At 53.9% G+C, this 16,675-nt stretch overlaps 1 long non-coding RNA gene across 1 annotated transcript; it reads left to right on the top strand.

The window, feature by feature from the left end:
* Positions 1-4,748: 4,748 nt before the first annotated feature.
* LOC131279619 (uncharacterized) lies at positions 4,749-7,435 on the top strand. Its single transcript, XR_009187017.1, has 2 exons — positions 4,749-6,269; positions 6,565-7,435. It is a non-coding gene; the product is annotated as an uncharacterized lncRNA (long non-coding RNA).
* Positions 7,436-16,675: the final 9,240 nt, after the last annotated feature.

Here is a 16,675-nt window from a genome sequence, read left to right as displayed (position 1 = left end):
CCAGCTTTCAGTGCTAATGCTGGTAGCTCTGACACCTGCACTTTGCAGTTTGCAGAGAGGTGACTCTCATGTCTGTGGCTGCTCAGAGAGCAGCATTTAAGCCATGGTCCCAGGTCAGGATGGGGTCCTCTGGGGTTCCAAGATCCCAGCTTCCAGCTGAAAACCTTGCAGATTTTTTAAAAAAATTAATGTCCTCTCAAATGCACCCATCTTCCTCCAGAGTTTTCTTTCATCAAGTTTCTGAAAATCACCATCACTTCCTTGAGCCAATTCTTTGGCTCCTCCAGTTACATAACAATTAGCCTGCTCCTTTTCCCCTTTGTTATTTTCCTATCTGCTTCATCTCTTTGCCAGAGCATTTCAGTATTTACAAAGTTTTGTCCATTGATTTTAAAATTTTCTTTCTTTTTTGGGAAAAGCCACTATTTTTCTGAAAAAAAAAATCCGTATCTCAATATATATGTGTGTGTGTATGTATGTTTGTGTGTGTGTATAAAATAAATTCAAGCAACATGGAAAACTATGAACAAGAAAATAAAAATCAATATTCTTCACCCAGAGATTATCATGGCTAACATTTGGGTGAGCATCCTCTCAAAGATTGGAAGCATTCCCAACTGATCCCTCCAATGGTAATGAAAATGAAAATCTCTACCTTTCTTGCTAGAGGTGGGGTGTATGCATCACTGGAATGGGTCAGGATATTGCCGTGAATTTGCTTCCCCTTCCAGCGTGTGAGCACAGTCCCCCGGACCTGTCCTTTGTCCACAGCCCTTCCCTGGGGCCTGTCCTTTGTCCACAGCCCTTCCCTGGGGCTTGACTCTGCTCCTTCTTCTCCAGCTCCAGGTCTCCCAGGGTTTGGTACTGACTGACTAAGCAGGTGCTAATGATTTCCCCACGCCCAAAGAAAGTTCCATCCATTCCCCGCCCAGGGAGCAGGGATTTCATTACCCCACCATCTAGAAACCAAGAGACTGAGATCCCCCACCCGCAGTTTGCGTCTTGAGTCAGTAGAAAGCCAAGTTGGTCTCTCTCAGTCTTTGTTGCTTGTCCCCTTGTCCCCTCCCTTGCTCAAGTGCATCGAGTTGTTCTAAGTACAGATAAGCCTTAGCTCGGGCCTGGGTGCCTCCCTGTTTGGGTCTGTCCCGGCAAAGTGGCGGGGTGGGTCCGCTCCAGGCTGTCTCCATCGGGCCTGAGGAGCTTCCTGGGAGGACCCTTGCTTCCAAGGAAGAAGGAGCCGGCAGCACAGAGCTGGCCTTATTTCTCAGAGAGGAGGAGTGATTTAGGGGGCAAAGTGATGGCGGCCCTAGGAGGAAGAGCTGTAATGAAAACTTGGGCATGGGGGGCCAAGCAGCCCTGCTTTAGGGCCTCTTGGAGCCTTGGGGACAACGTCCAGCAGGCAGCGGCACACACGCCCGGGGTCGGCCACAGGGCCCCTGGCTGCGACGTGGGTGCGTGGAGGATTTGGCTGCACCCTGAGCAGGAACAGCTGGGCACAGGACTGTGGCAGTCTCCATCAGCAACTCCTCAGACTTGTTCGTGAGTATTGGCAAGTCCCCCATTGTGCCCAAAGAAGTACTTGGGGACAGCTTTACACTGAAAGTAGGCAGACAGGTGCAAAAGCCAGTGACAAGGGGTGACTGTGGACCGTCCTTCCTCTTTAGGAAGGGCAGCCAGGGTCAGGAGCATGGGCTTTGGGGTCAGACCTGTGGGTGTCCTAGTTGAGCCTCCTCTTGGCTGTGTGACCTTGGGTTAGTTACTTAAGGTCTCTTAGCTCCAGTTTCCTCATCTACCCTATGGGAATAACAGTACCTACTTGACGGGCTTGTTTTAAGGATGGGATGAGATGACCTTGGAAAGTGTTCTGGGCCCCGCAAGTCCTTGGCCAGCCGTCTTACACCACAGCTCCGCTTGTACTTGTGTGCTTACCCTTGATGGGGAGGCCTGGTGAGAGCTGAATTACATAAGGGACTTCAGGAAGCCACAATTCTCTGTCCCAAACGGCTCCTAATTATTTATGACAGTGGTTTTCAAACTGATTTTTTAGACCCACCTTCCCACCTCAACCTTTTTTCTTCTTCTCAAAATAAATCTTACACAAAAGTGATCAATATCGGGTGAAGCAGGGGTCGGGGCTGAAAGTCCATCCACCTGGCCCTTCATTGCCCCCCGCCCAGGCCCACCTCAAGGACCCCTAGGGTCTATGGAATGGGGCCTGAAAACCACTGCAAGAGAGTCACTGGCCACAGAAAGCAGAAGTGGCAGGCAGATGTCCAAAGGAGAGGGGTTGTTTTCCCAAAGCCTTGCCCACCGTGCTTACTTTTAAAAAGAGAGACAGAAAGAAGTCTTCAGATTAGAGATGGAGTGTCCTGCAAGGCCTGAAGTCGCCAGATTGGGGACAGGCTGGGCAGCCCTGACCCCAAGGGCATGGAGACTGCCCAGGATGTTCCTGTGGGAAGGACAACGCACTGGGTGAGAGCACCCTCTGTGTCACAGACCCACAGGAACCCCAGCCGCCCCATGGGGCAAGTCCCTGCTCTGAGCCTCCGCGTCCTCATTTGTAAAACAGGGCCCTGGCCAACAGGAGTCAGTGTTGGGAATAGTAACAAGAGGGATCCCAGGGAGATGTGACTCAGGTGGTTGAGTGCCCGCCTCCCACACAGGAGGCCCTGGGGTCTGTTTTGATGCCTCCTGAGAAAACAACAAAAACCAACAAATGAGCAAACCAACTCAGGGAAACTGGTGTGGCTCAGTGGTTGAGCGCCGGCTTCCCACATACAAGGTCCCACATCCCAGGTTCAATCCCAGGGAAGGGAGGCATCACTGCACCATTTGCAGATAAGGAAACTGAGGCCTGGAGAAGCTGGAAAGCATGCTCAAGGTTACAGATTAATAGTGAGTGTGACCTCTTAACCTTGCATGATATGACTTGGGGGCTAGATATGTCCCCCCATTTCTGGCCCTGATTTTAGGAAATCACATTGTATCTTTAACCCTCTCTTTGCCTCAGTTCCTCCTTTGTGATGATAAGCTGTGGGCATTGATTAGAGGGGATCTGAGCCCTTCTAGACTCCCAGACTCAAGGGCTGATTTGGCCCTAGAGAGTGGGGAATTAATAGTGAATACAGAGTTAGCCCTTGACCCTCTCCAAACAGAGAGGAAAACTGAGACGCAGCAAGCTGAGAGACTTGCCCAGGTTCTGAGGGAAGCAGCAGCCAGTGGCAGGTCCAGATGCCGACTCCTGGGGCAGCAGCCCATCTTCACATAGCCTCCCCCCTTCTCCCAACTCCAGCAGCCCAGTTCTCTGGAGGAAGATTTCCTTGGTCCCAGTTGGGGGTGCCAGACTGCCAGCGACGACAGATTTTTTTTTTTTTTTTTTTTAAATCCTAGCCTCGCTGATTTATATGATTATTCTTATTTAAGGCAGAGAAGGAACCCGAGAGCATGGCAGCCAGTCACCTCCGGGCGGCGGCTCCTCCACGCCTGCCTCACAGTGCCCAGTTCCAGCTCGCGGAGGAGAGGGAGGGGGGAGATGGGAAGGAGAAGGAAGAGGAGAAGGGGAGGGACAGGGAAGGGAAGGGAATGGAAGGGAAAAGGGAGTGGGGAGGATGGGGAGGGGCGCAGGTAGGGATAGGAAATGGAGGGGGGAGGAGTAAGAGGGGGAAAGGGGCAGGAAGGGCAGAGGAGGAGGGGAGAGGGTAGGGGAGGAGGATGGGGAGGAATATGAGGAGGGGGGCACAGAAAGGAGGGCACCCCTCTTGGCAGCTCCCTAAGCAGATAGGAGAGGGAGAAACACAGATGAATAATTTACGACAGAAATTCAAAAAGAATTGAGAAACTCTCAATTTTCAAATATTTATTTTCACAAGTTCCCCCCCTCCCAGCACTCCCCCCTCGCTGGCCCTTGATTTTTCTCTTTTGGGGGCCCCTTCCTGGGAGCAGGCCCCCTCTGGTGTTCCTCGCGGCTCTCCCTTGTCTTCCCTCCTCTCTCTTTCCTTTCTTCCTTCCCTCTCCCCCCTTCCTCCTTCTCCTCTCTTTCCTGCAGCGCAGAAGCCCTTCCCTCGCCCTCTCCGCGCCTTTCCTCACTTGCTTCTGGGCCCCTGGGTCCTGCTCAGGCTCCCTCCATCCCCTTCCCTCCGCCTCCTCCTTCCCCTTCCCCGCTCTCTTCAGCCTTCCCGGGCACCCCTCCCCGTCGGCCTCGCCCTGTCCATCTCTCCCGTCTCAGTGTGTGGCTCTGAGGTCTCGGTCGCTCAGTCTCTCCGGCCGCCCGGGGTCTGGCTCCGTCCCTGCCCGGTCTCGGCGGTGGGGTGGGGTCGGGGGTATTTTTGTGTCTTTGTCTCTCTTTTTCTCCCGCCCTGAACGCGTAGGTCTCTCTCCCTCAGTCTCTACCCGACTGCGTCTCTCTCTTTCTAGTAGTGGCGGTGTGCTTGCGCGTGTTGTTTGTGTGTGTCTTTCTTGTGTGCATTTGTGTAACCGTCTCTCCGTCCCTGCGCGCGCCCTCCCCCTATCCTGGGGCCCGCGTGGCCCAGGTAAAAGCCCGCGGTCGGCTCCGGAGGGGAGAGGTCGTTTCCCCGGCAACCGGCCGGCGATTGGCTGAGCCGCCGGGGCCGCGGACTGAAGCCTCGGCCCCGGCAGGCGGGGGCGGGGGCGGCAGGAGCCCCGCCCAGGCCCCGCCCCGCCCAAGCCCCGCCCCGGCCCCGTCTGGGCCGCTGGTTGCCAAGCTACGGCTGGAGGCGGAGGGGCGCCCTGGAAAGAGATCTCAGAGGCACGTGGAAGGGGTGACCCGGCAGGACGGGCTCCAGGAAGGGCCGGGTCGGGGTGAGGGTGCCGTGGCAGGTAGTCAGTCCACCAGTCATTCAGGTCATCGGTGACTCAGTCGGTGGGTCGGGGGCCCGCGGAGCAGGAGGGTGGGAGCTCAGGGTTTGGAAAGAGGCAGGGCTGAGTTCCAGTCTCTTCTGGGCCAGGAAAAGGCTGTGAGCCTGAGCAGGTAAGACTGCACACCTCGTGGAGACGGCGGTGGCAGCACCGCCTGCAGGGCTGACACTCCAGGTCCCGGGTGCCCTTGTCCAATCCTTTCATGTCACAGATGGGAAAAAAGAGGCACTGAGTGGACAGGGACTGCTGGGGGACCTGCTGGGGGGGGTCACCAGCCTCTTAAGCTCGACCCATTGCACTTCCTGGGGCCTGCTTTACCGGAGCTGAGACTCAGGACTTTCAGAAGTGATTCCTGCCCGGTGGCAGCACCAGGCTCTGGGCCAGACCCAAATGGATCCTGGGCTTGGAAGGCAGGGCAGGGTCCGGCTTGCATTTCCTGCTCCCTTCACCTCTCCTCCTTGGCCTTCTTCCTCTCTACCAGGTGTGGGAAACTGAGGCCCAGAGAGGTCAGATGGATGGCACAGTGGTCAAATGCCAGGAACCCGCCTCCTGGCAGCCCCTCCCCTTCTGCCATTTCAGAGCTTGACCTGTGAATTCCGGAGAGCCAGGGGAGAGGGAAGCATGCTTGCTGATGACTGCGGACTCCCCAGGCAGCATCCTCAGGGTCACCAGCTACGGGGGTCCCAAGGCATATACCCCCCACTCCCTGCAGCTTACCACCAAACGATTCATCTTGGGGCCAACCCTTGTTTGAACACACCCCTTCTGACAAGCACCACCTCCTTCCCCCATCCCTCACTCCCTGCCTGCTCCTGGCAGCTGGAGTTGAAGATGGTGAAGGCTGGCAGAATGTCCCTCCCCAGGAAGGACTGGGAAGTTACCAAGAAGGTGGCTATTTTTAATGCCAGTGGCCCCTTTGCGCCTCGGCCGCAGGCTTCCTGCCAGGCCTGCTCGGTTTGAAGCTCGCAGCTCTAACCCTGCTAGAGCAGTCCTCCCAAGTCGGGGTCCTGGGATTGCCTCCAGTGGCAGGGACAGGCCTGGCCTGTGGAGCTCTCCCAGGCCTGGGGACAGCTGCAGGGCCATCCCCTCCTTGCCCCCTGTCCCAAGCAAACACCCCCCTCCCCAAACACACACACTTCCCTGTGCAACAAACACACACAAACTCATCTGTGAACAGGAGCCACATGCCACCCAAACAGCTGCCCACACAGCCCAGCACGCTCTTGCAGGTGCACTGGCAGCGCACGGCCACGGGCCACAGGCCCCCTCCAGCAGCCTGGCCTACCCACGGCAGCCACTCCTCTCTGTGGGAAGGATTTCTCCAGAACCCTGCAGCGCTCCCCCAAGTTTCCAGATTTTACACCCCATCCCTTCAGAGCCCCAGGACCCCCCAGGTATGTTTCGAACTAGGACCAGCCTAGGAATTGGCACCAGAAAGGGGGAGATTGTGTGTGGGGAGAGGCTGTCAGGCGTTAAGGAAGAGGAGCTGGTTACGAGGCAGTGACCGGTGAGCAGCACCGGCTGGCGGGGAGTGGGCACCTGGTCCCGGGGGAGCTGGGTGGGCAGATGACCAACTGCCAGTACTAGGCTGTGTGTTAACAGAGGAATGGAGCAGCCAGTGATTGCCCCCATCATCTATTCAGTACCTGCTATGTGCTTTAACCCTGTAATACCGTTTAATCTTCACAGCAACCTCTCGCAGTAGGCTCATTATTATCCCCACAGATGAGGAAACTGAGTCCCGAAGAGGTAGATAAACACCAGTCTGAGTTCATAAAGCTGGTAAGCATAAACCCAGGCAAATCCCAGCCTCAGGTCACTGCAGCTACCTTGACGGTTGTTAGAAAGTCTTCAAAGAGGTGGCCTCGTAGGAGCTGAACTGAGAAGGATCTTCCCAGGCAGAAAAGGAGGCGGAGGGGCACGTCGGGCAGAGAGTGCACCCTGAACAAGGCACGGCGAGGCACAGGAGCACCTGAATGTGGCAAGGACTGTGAGGGGTCTGGGGAGGCGTGTGGCCAGTGAGGACAGGATGGAGACCCCCTGTCAGCTTCCAAGGAGGGTTCACAGAACGTTCTTCCGGCTGTCTCTTGATGTGTGACAAACCACCCCAAAATGCAGTGCCATAAAACAACGGTTTAGTAGACTCTTGTGGTTCTTACATCGACTGGGCTCAGCTGGGCGGTTCTTGCTATGGTCTCTTGGCAGTTGTGGTCAGGATAGCAGCTGGGGCCAGAGTCCCCTGGGGGCAAGTCTGGGCCAGTGTCCCAGTGGCCTCTTGACTCTCATGGCTGGGCCCTCAGATGCCCATTCCACCAGAGTTGCCTGGACTTCTTACGTTATGGTCTGGGACTCTGAGAGGCAGGAGGTGACACTGCTGGGCCAGTTAAGGGCTATGCCTGGAACTGTGCCAGTGTCTTTCTCTCCTGCTCTACTGGGTAAAGGGGCCACCCAGGTTGAGGGGGAGCAGCATAGATCCCACTTCTCAATGCTGGGAGTGTCAAAGAATGCATGGCCATATTTAATCCACCACAGATGTTAATAAATGTATTTCATGGAAAAAGTGGAGTTCATGGTTAAATAAATTGTGGGATAGGCTGGATTAAGCCAAATCAAGTAGGGTTCTTTCCTGCAGGACTTCTCAGAGCCTTTACTTGTTGATGTGGATGGTTGGTCTCTAGCAGAGCTTACAGAATTTCCCAAACCACTTTTGGAAACTGATTGTTTTCCTGCTGAGGGAGTCCGATCTTGGGAGGAGCAGGGGAGGAGCTGGGGCCTTGGAGATTGGAAGACTAAGGCTTCTTTCGCACACACCACTTTGGACAACATTACCCCAGAACTTCCAGATCAGGGCTTCTTAACCAGGGGTCCGTGAGCTTGAACCGAAATTCAAAAAAACATTATTCTTACGGAGACGTGTTGGTGCGGGTCTGATAGATTTATTAAATAATACACAGTACAGTGTGGACTTGGTAAGGGGTAGTGGTTTCCACCTGACTGGCAAAGGGGTCCATGGAACAAAAAAGGTTAGGAACCCCTGCTCCAGATCCACTATCTAGGGGTGCCCTTGGCTGTGGAGAGCCACCGGGGCCAGCTAGTCAGGGCCGCCTCCCCAGAGCAGGCTGGGCCAAGGGGCACCATTTCAGGTGGCCCTAGCCTCCAATCACCCCTCTCTCCTTTTCCTTCCCTCCAGCCCTGAGAAAAGGGCTTCCTGCCTCCGAGCCTCGTGGCACTTCCCTCTGTGGGGACAGAGTGGGAGCCCATCGGGGGGCAGGCAGCAGGGGAAGGAGCCTCGCTTCCTGACCGTGTGGCCACACCCCAGGCCCTACCCATAGCTGAGCCTGTGTCCAGCCCCCTGTGGGGCGACAAAGGCGCCTTTCGCTCAGTCGTGTGTGAGGACACCCCTCGAGGAAGGAGCTGGTCTTTCCTGGGCACCTCCTGGGCTGGCAGGCCCTGCGCACAGCAGGTTACAGGGGCCTCGGTTTACCATTTGTAAAGTGGGGGTGGTGACCTTACCTACCCTGAAGGCTGCTGTGAGGGTTCAACAGGGTAATAGGACTGGAGTTACGAGACAGCCACTGCGGCCAGCCCCGCGTCCCCACCACGAAGGCCCGTGTAACCCTGGCCCCGGCTGGGCGCCCGGGGTGGGGCGGGAGGCAGGTCCGCAGCGGATGGCCTGCCCGCTGCGTGCAGAGCGCAGGGCGCCGTGCAGGGTGGGCGAACGCCGCGGTGCCCGCCCCCTGGGGCCAGCCGCCTCCAGGCCTCAATGACGTTAGCTGCTAGCTGCTGGGCTGGAGGGAGGAGGCTCCAGGGAGATGCTCCCCGCACCCACCCCCCGCCCAGGGGCCTTGGGCGACCAGTGCTGCCCCTGCCGGCGCCGCGGGAGGTGGTGCCAGCAGCCACTCCTCGGGACCCGTGCCTTCCACGGCGTCAGGAGCTCAGGCCCGAGCCCTAAGGGGTAGGGATTGGAGCCAAGGAGCAGGGCCCAGGTTTTCCCAGCAGCCGGGTCAGAGGCCGGAGCTGGGCTGTGGGCTCTCTAAGGCACCCCTGGCCTGGGTCCTCTAAGCAGCCCCTCCCTGCTGACCTCAGTGCGCCCACAGACACCCCACAGAGCGCACGAGCCCCCAGGCTCCACCCTCCGGAGCTCCCAACGTCACCCACCGGATGCTCCCAGCCACCCTGCTTCCTCTTGTTCTCTCACCTCCCTCGACCGGCAGCGGCTCTTCCTCCACAAGGCACCGCCTCTCTGCCCACTTCTCCCCCGCCGCTGTCCTCCTCTATTGTGACTTCATCTGCCAGGATCAAGTGCTTCCGCTTCAGCCCCTGCCCCCGGGCGCAGCACACAGGCCCTAGCAGCTCCAGCAGCCCCGGGCCACGGCCCCCCAGGGCTTCCAGTTGCCCTGAAGGCGTCAGCTCCTTCCCATCGCTGTGGGGGTTCCGGGGAGCCTGCCCCTGCCCAGCCTGCAGCCGCAGCCTCCCCATTCCATTCCCTCGCCTCAGCCCACCTCCCCTCCGTGCCTGCGCCCTTGCATGCGCGGTGTCCCAGGGCCCACCCTTGTCAGAGGGTCAGCTCCTCCTTCCTTACCATATCCCTGGACTTCCCTCCTCCAGGGAGCTTCCCCTCACCCCTTCTGAGGCGACTCTTCCACCCAAAGTGTCTCTCCCTGGTCTGTTGACTTGTCACCCCCGCTGCACTGTCACGTGGGGTGGGGGGCATGTCTTGCTTGTCTCTAACCCTCGAGCTTGACCCCAGGTTGCCAGTGTAGGTTGAAGGCTGGCCCAAGGACCTTTCTCTCCCATCCCTAGGTCCTTTCCTTTGGACCACTCCTTTGGGCCCGACTCCTTCCTTGGGACCCACTGGCCTGTCCTTTCCTCATTTCTCTGCGCGTGGTAGCATGATGCTAACGGCACCCCCTTTGAAGGCACATCCTGCCTAGCCCCTGTCCAGCTGCGCGGGCTCAGCTACTTTTCCCCGTGGCCCTGAGCCTCAGTCCTCACACCTGCGAAGCGGGAAGAAGAGGAGTGCGAGCGTCTTAAGGTTGTTATAGGGATGAAATGACATGTTTGTCAAGTCCTTTGACATCGTAGGAGTTCAATAACTATTAACTGTTCTTGCTGCTGCTGCTATGTATTACCGGCCCAGCTTGTGTCTCCTCTGACAATAGCTCTCCACTCCTAGCTGCCTACAGCATTGTGTCTTTACTCAGAACTCTCTAGGGGAAAGCGGACTTGGCCCAGTGGTTAGGGCGTCCGTCTACCACATGGGAGGTCCGCGGTTCAAACCCCGGGCCTCCTTGACCCGTGTGCAGCTGGCCCATGCGCAGTGCTGATGCGTGCAAGGAGTGCCCTGCCACACAGGGGTGTCCCTCGCGTAGGGGAGCCCCACGCGCAGGGAGTGCGCCCCGTCAGGAGAGCCGCCCAGCGCGAAAGAAAGTGCAGCCTGCCCAGGAATGGCGCCGCACACACAGAGAGCTGACACAGCAAGATGGCGCAGCAAAAAGAAACACAGATTCCCAGTGCTGCTGACAACAACAGAAGCGGACAAAGAACACGCAGCAAATAGACACAGAGAACAGACAACTGGGGTGGGAGTGGGGAAGGGGAGAGAAATAAATAAATCTTAAAAAGAAAAAAAAGGAACTCTCTAGGGCTCCCCGTGGCCTTTACTCAGGACGTGACGATGCCAGCTAATTGCCAAAGCTCTGCATTACCCGGCCACGGTCTTCCTGGGTTTTCTGGTGAGACCATCTTGACTAGTGACCAAAGTCCTTCAAGGAGGATGGGGCTTCCTTGTGGCTGGCGCAGATGCTCCCACCGGCTGGCCCCCACTCCCCCACGCCCCTGCCCCCCACATCTCCCTCATGGGGAGCTGGGCGGCCCTGGGCAGGTCACCTCTCAGAGCTTCTAGTTCCCTCGGCTACAGATACATGCTATTACCAGTCTCTTTGGGGATGGACCTGTTCTCGGGGGCTTGGTTGTACAGTTGGGGGGGCGATAGGCACTGAGGGCTTAGCCTGGCATCAGACACACGGTGAGCCCGCGAATGGTGCAGCCACAGCCCTCCACCAAGGCTTTGGAGCCAGGCCAAAGTCCACACGCCTCCTCGTCTTCTCAGAATTCCCATCTTCCCAGGCTGAATGTTACCCTGATTGTATTATAGAGAGAGGAAGAGAACATTTGTTCTTTAAAAAAAAATAACATTTTTCTTCATTTACAAAAGTAACACATGTTAATTGTGGGTAATTTTGAAATTAAGATAAACCAAAGAGAAAAAAAATTTAATTATAATTCATCACCCATCTATAACCACTTCGAACAGTTGAGCTTCTAGCCTCCAGACTTTTTTTTTTTGAGGTACCAGGGACCGGGATTGAACCCAGGACCTCATATGTGGGAAGCTGATGCTCAACCACTGAGCCACATTGTTTTCCCTGAGCTGGTTTTTTCATTTGTTTTTGGGTTGTTTTTTTTTTCAGGAGACATCAGAACCGAACCCAGGACCTCCCATGTAGATGGGGGGGGCGCTCAACCCCTTGAGTCATACCTGCTCCCCCTCTCCAGACTTTTAAATGCGTATGTAGTGCCTGCTGAGCTTTTAGCCCAGGAGGCGGTCATGGAACACTGTTTTTGCAACAGGATTCTTCTAGTCCCCAGTGGAACCTGAACTTCTCCACCACTCAAAGCTGCTTAAAAGTGTAGAGTCTCAGCCTGCCCCAGACCCGCCGAGCACTGTGGGGTGAGGGGCACCCCTCCCCGTTCTGCAGATGAAGAAACAGGCCGGAAAGAGGGCTGATGACACTTTCTGAAGGTCCCACAAATGGCGGCCCTTGCTTTCGGGGGCCTCGTTTGTCCAGGACGTCAGCTCCTGAGTGGCGCATGCTGCCCTGTACCCTCCCCAGGGCAGGGCACCCTTTCCCGCCTGCCCCCCATCCCTGACCAGCAGGACCTGTGTGCCCTGGTGAGCGGCGAGGAGCGACAGCGCCAGCTTGGCCGGGCCAGATGGGACAGCTCACTCTTCCTCCAGTGGAGACCCGGAGGGGACTGTGGACAGGGCCTGTGGGAGGGAGGGTCGGAAGTGGGAGAGGAGCGAGAGGGACTTCCAGGTCAGCGGGAGTGGGACTCAAGCCCAGAAGAGAGGAGGGGGCTGTGAAGGACATCAGCAGGAAGCTTCCGGCTTCCCTTGCTGGCGGCGGGAAACGCAGCCATGTGAGCACGAAGCCTTCTGGGGGAAACCCTTGGCGGGGAACAGAATGCGGTGATGGCAGCAGATTCTATTAAAAGAGATTCTCATTACGGTACCGTTAATTATTAATAGGATTGGGCAAATAAAGGATGGGAAAACCCAGCTGGGCCCGACTCAAACCTTGCCTCTGAAGCAAATGGCTTTTGGTTCACGTCCAGGAGACCCAGCCATGGATGTGCCTGTTGGAAAAGCAAGGACACCTTGGAGGCTGGCACAGTGGGAGGGAATCTTCTACCTGCTTTAAAGAGATAAGGAAGAGGAAGCAAGCTGAAGAAAGGGTACTCAGAGGAGGCCAACGCGGAGATCTGTCCATTCTCTGGGGCTTAGCTTTTTGGCCTGGAAGACCTGGGTGTCCTTTCCCGGAGGACGTGTCTGTCCACTCGGGTTGGCACTGCAGTTCTCATCCTTCTCTGGGCACCAGAGAAGTCCAGGCTCTGTGGTTGTCCCCACCCCTGCTCTATTTTCACTGAACTCCTACCCACCCTGCAAAGCCCAACTCAGATGGCATCTTCTCCTCCAGGCATCCCTCTCCGGACCAAGCCATAATAACCAAGAAAGATACAGACACTGTCTCTGCCCTTATGGGGTCCCCAGTTCAGCAGTCCAGTGGTTTTATTAATCAAATAGCCATCCCAACCCTAATGACAAACTGGGACCATGTTCTAAAGCAAGGAGACGGAAACCAGGGCGCATCAGGGTAGGAATCCCAAAGGATCGATCTCTGTCTCTCCCCCAAAACCACCTGGTGCCTGGCACAAAGCAGGTGCTCAGTAAACAGGTGTGACTTCATGGATTGCTGATTTGGGGCACAAGGGCAAGATTTCCGAGAAGGGGAGAGCCAGGAAGAAGTCAGCCTTGCAAAGGGGAGGGAGAAGGGAGCCCGTCTTCTGAGCCAGCCCCGTGCCCCCCACTCTTCATCCTTGCAACACTCCCCCTACCCCCGGGCTATTGGCTGATTTATCTTGACAACATTTATCTATGTTGCCAAGCAGTGAAGGCACTCTTTTCCAAATAAATTAATGCATGAATGAAGGAGTGAGTGGGGGCTTAAAAAACAAACAAGGAAAGCCTGTGGGCTTCAGTATAAAATGGCATCGGACTAGAAACTCCCTGAGGCAGCCACTCTTCTTTTTCCGCTCAATACCCATGAAGGCAGAGAGAGATGAAACCTCACTCAGCGTTGGAAACAATGGCCAGCTGCCAGCGTCGTGCCAGGATCTGGGAGGAACCACGAATCATGGCAGTGGTGGGCAGCAGTGTCAGAGAGAGACCTCAGCACACAGAAACCAGGGCAAAGGGGGAGGCACGCAGAGCCGCCTCCTCCATTTCCCCCTCTCGGAGACCTAGAGCCTGTGCCTACCTGAAAACTGGGCAGCCGTCCCTGTCCCATTGGTGCTAATCCCCCAGGTGAGGTGACAGGAGGAATGTCTCCTGGCCCTTCAGAGAGCGTGAGCAGGGAAGGGGGCTTGAGTGGTGCACGGTTTTCTGGGAACAAATGTGATGAATGTAGGGGTGGCTTGGGGGAGAGCAGCAGGGAGCAGTGCAGGCTGGGACGCTGGTTTATTCATATGTTCCATCGGTTCAGAATTCCCGAGAACCAAATAGCAGAGCAGGAGCAGATGCTGCCTCCACTCAGCAGAGCTGCAGTTGGCAGAAGCCTGCAGGAAACTGGGAAAGGATTGAGCACGGCTCCCTTGATTCCATTGTCCAGACCAAAGACCGAGAATGGGATTTAGTCATCAAACAAGTGCTACGAGAACGGGACCAAACTCCATTTACACACCCTGTCTATTTATGAACTAGGAATCTGGGTTGATTTTTCTGTGTCTGAGGGAAAATACTGAGGAAAAAGTAACAACAAAGGAGTGTGGAAAAAAAAACACTGCAGAATACGGACAAGGTATATGCATTCTGTAGCACTGAAGAAAAATGTGCTGTTGATGTGATTTTCTGAAGGAACATGAAAAAGACATCAGGGAATTGTGTGGCAACTTTCAACAGAATGAAGAAAGACATGGTCTTTGCAAAAGAGGAGCAGAAAACCATAAGGCAGCCCAGAAAGACATGAAAAGGTAGTGTAAAGACACAAAACAGGACATGGAGGGAAGGAGATGTGCCTCAAGTGTTTGGGCTCCCACCTTCCACATGGGAGGTCCTGAGTTCAGTTCCCGGTGCCTCCTGGATAAGGTGAACTGGCAGGACGGACTGGCGTGGTGAGCTAATGCAACAAGATGACGCAATAAAGAGACACAAAGAGGAAAGACAATGAGAGACACAACAAACTAGGGAGCCGAGGTGGCTCAGGCAATTGAGCGCCTGCCTCCCACATGGGAGGTCCCAGGTTTGGTTCCTGGTGCTTCCTAAAGAGAAGATTAGCAGACATAGGGAGCACACAGCTAATGCACACAGACAGAAGACAGCAAATGCAAACAATGAGGGGGAGATAAATAAATAAAATAAAGCTTAAAAAAAAAAAAGGGATGTGGATGGTGTGGGGGGTTGAACTGTGGTCTCCCCAAAAGATATGGCCATGTCCTAACCTTGGTACCCGTGAATAGGACCTTATGTGGAAAAAGCCTTTGCAGATGTAATTAAGTGGAAGATCCAGAGATGAGATCATCCTGGGTTAACTGGGGAGGCCCTAAACCCACTGACAAGTGTACCTAGAAGAAGAGGAGGAGGACGTCTGAAGAGGGAGGCGGAGGTTGGAGTTGTGCAGCACAGCGAAGGAGCACCACGGGTAGCCGGCGGCCTGCGGAATCAGAAGGGAGCCTCTAGAAGGAGCCAACGCTGCGGCCACCTTGAAACTCCTGACCTCCAGTACTGTGGGAGAATACATTTCTGTTTTAAGCCATTTGTCATGGGACCCTTGGGAAATGAACACCAATGGGCTTAGGAGGGATTGCAAGGAAAGAAAACACACAGAGGCAGAATCAGAATCCACACTGGAGGCAATAAAGTGCAGAAATTATAATCCAGAAAATAAAATCAGTGAGGAGGAGGCCAGCTTTCAAGACACTTTCTAAAAAGTGTGATAGAAATTGGGAGATGAAAACAAAGCAAGAGAGGGTGATATGGAGGAAGGGTAGAGGATGAAGAGGCAGCCATCCCAGAACTGGGATTCTTGAAGAAAAGTCCAGAATAAGAGGTAATATACAATATCATGAACGAAAACTCACGTGTGCTTTATAAAGAATCACAGAGATCTAAAAATGAAGATGGGAAAGGTTCATGGTATTCTGGACAAAATAAAGACATTACCAAGGCACGTTCTTGAATAAAATGAATTATACAAATAATAAAAATTTTGTATATGTCTCCAAGAAGGAAAATGAGTTACACAGATTAAAAAATCAGGTTGGTTTCAGACTACGTCATACTAAAGGCTAAGCGATCAGGGAGCCATGTTTATTATGAGGTTTGGAGGGAAACAGTGAGCCTTTTTTTAACAAAAGGCGTACTCCCATCAGCTGGGGTGTGTGGCAGTATAAAGTTGAAGAGTGATAACCCGGTGGGTTAAAGAACCTCAGCATTAGCGCTGAAAGCAGTTAAAAATCGGCAAGTCCAAATAATTACTGTAAATGTCGTTTCCAGCTTGAATACAAATGTCAAAAATTATTCTTGAAAGTGAAAACATCTGGAACTATCACCTTCTAGAAGAAAACATAGGGAAGCATCTTCAGGGTCTTGTGTTAAGCAATGGTTCCTTAGACTTTACACCCAAAGCACAAGCAACAGAAGAGAAAAAATAAATGGGACCTTATCAAAATTTAAAACTTCTGCGACTCAAAGGACTGTATCATGAAAATAAAACAAAAGCCTACACAATGGGAGAAAAGATTTGGAAATTACATATCCAATGAAGGTTTATATCCAGAATATATAAAAAATCCATTGCCTTAACAAGGACAGACAACCCAATTTTAAAAATGGGCAAAAGATTTTAATAGATGTCTCTCCAAAGAAGATATACAAATGGCCACAAAGCACAGGAAAAAATCCTCAACACCATTAGCCATCAGAGAAATGCAAATCAAAACCACAATGAGATACCATTTCACACCCATTAGAATGGCTACTATTTTAAAAAAGGATAATAAACGTTGGAGAGGATGAGGAGAAATAGGAACACTCATTCATTGCTGGTGGCAATGTAAAATGATGCAGCCACTGTAAAAGACAGTTTGGCAGTTCCTCAGAAAGCTAAGTATAGAACTACCATGACCTGGCAATCCCATTCCTTGGTATCTACTCAAAAGAATTGAAAGCAGGGACTCAAACAGATATACGCACACCAATGTTCTTGGCAGCATTGTTCACAATTGCGAAAAGATGGAAGCAACCCAAGTGTCCATCAACTGAGGATATATACCTACCGTGGAATATTATTCAGCCATAAAAAGTAACGAAGTTCTGATATACGCGACAACATGGATGAACCTTGAGGACATTAGGCTGAGTGAAATAAGCCAGACACAAAAGGACAAATATTGTATTATGTCACTGATTTGAAACAATTAGAAAAAGCAAACTCACAGAGGAAAAATCTAGAATATAGGT

This window comes from Dasypus novemcinctus, chromosome 8 (assembly GCF_030445035.2).
Source record: "Dasypus novemcinctus isolate mDasNov1 chromosome 8, mDasNov1.1.hap2, whole genome shotgun sequence".
Classification (NCBI taxonomy): Eukaryota; Metazoa; Chordata; class Mammalia; order Cingulata; family Dasypodidae; genus Dasypus; species Dasypus novemcinctus.
The sequence above is the reverse complement of the archived record's forward strand: the minus strand, read 5'-3'. Positions and strand labels throughout refer to the sequence as shown.